This window comes from Bidens hawaiensis, unplaced genomic scaffold (genome assembly GCF_021521415.1).
Source record: "Bidens hawaiensis isolate Kalapana, Puna unplaced genomic scaffold, B.hawaiensis_p1.1 tig00007860_1, whole genome shotgun sequence".
Taxonomy (NCBI): domain Eukaryota; kingdom Viridiplantae; phylum Streptophyta; class Magnoliopsida; order Asterales; family Asteraceae; genus Bidens; species Bidens hawaiensis.
Window position 1 is genome coordinate 892,727 of NW_027491547.1, and position 1,641 is coordinate 894,367.

The window sequence follows — 1,641 nt, forward strand, 5'->3', positions numbered from 1 at the left end:
CTAACTAAACTGTCTTATATCATAACATCATTATACCATCGGGAGTCTATATTAACTCAATTAAACATACTGGATCAACCCTCATATCATCGCCATCAAAAGCCCTTTAACGAATTTCATTATAACGATCTGAAGTAAGGGTTTCTATGCACGTTCTTCGCCATTGCTTTTGCATGAAGTTCACCATCAATTCAAATACGTATATGGTAATTAAATTATGTTTCTTATTCGCCGTTATACGTATAACAAAAACCCTAACATCAATTGAACGAACACATCTTATAGTGGCAGATTGCAGAATCTAGGGTTCTTACTAATTGGGGTTTCCATCTGGTTATATATATATATATATATATATATATATATATATATATATATATATATATATATTTTGCGTCTATTTACCAACAGACACCCCAGCTCAGCTGGTGGAGTGTGAGGGTTTAATTCACTGAACCGGCTAGGGGCGTGGGTTTGAGCCCCTTGGACGAAGTTGTTAGTTTTTATTTTTTAAAGGTTTTTAATGAATTACAGATATATCATAATTAATATTAAATATCAAATAAATGTTATTTTATTTGACCGACATTCGTAAGCTCATATTCTCTTCAACCAATCTCGTTACAAGTATTTTTATATGTATGTATTTGAAGTATTTATCAATAATAGGTAAACATTATTTTATAAGAACCCGAAACCATTATTTAGGTTTTCTCATCGTGGAAATGTCTTTACAAATTTGCTTATATTCATTATATATGTGTGTGTGTGTGTGTTTGTGTGTGTATTATTATTATTTAAACAAAAATTAGAACCAACGTATTTCAAACATATTAATTATATTTAGAAAATTAGATGTTCGTTAAAGAGTTTAAGTTATACATTGTATGATAAATATATATATTTTAACGTTTGTCTTAAATTAATTAATATATTACAAGTCATATTTATATATGTACACATTCATAATTGCTTTATATTTAGTTAAATATTATTTAAATAATCATATAATTATTCAACTCCTATTTATTTATTTAAACTAATAATAATGATTTCATAATAATAGTAACAATAGAAATCCATCGATCAATTAATTTACATTCTAATCCTAAACCTAGTTCAATTCACATTGAAATCTTAATTCATCAAATCATGTTATATCTCTTATAATTAATTTAATATTATATTATTTAATTAGGAATCCATGACGGTATATCCCGAAGGGTTCATATCTCTCTCATCGTCGCTTATTTCGTTCATCCTATCAGGTGAGTAATCACTCCCCTATTTTACTTGTTATCAAATGTTTTGGTGACACTTGCGTACCATTTATCAAATTATTTATCTTATTATTTCTCAAACGCAAAAAACTGTGATCTTTGTGTTGTGTATCAATTGAATGATTGATTGTTACTTGCTATTTGTTTACTTGTTGAATCGCATTCGGAGAGGTCAACAGTGACCTAATTATAGTATGATCGTACAACCGTCGTAGTGGCCTGAGCCCGATCGCATTGGTAATGGTTTCACCGAAACTCATTACTTGATAACGATTTCATTTTTTATACTCACAGATAACAGTTTTGCCTATTTATATTCATTCATTGATATCATTATATATTACCATCTTTGTTTGAGTCA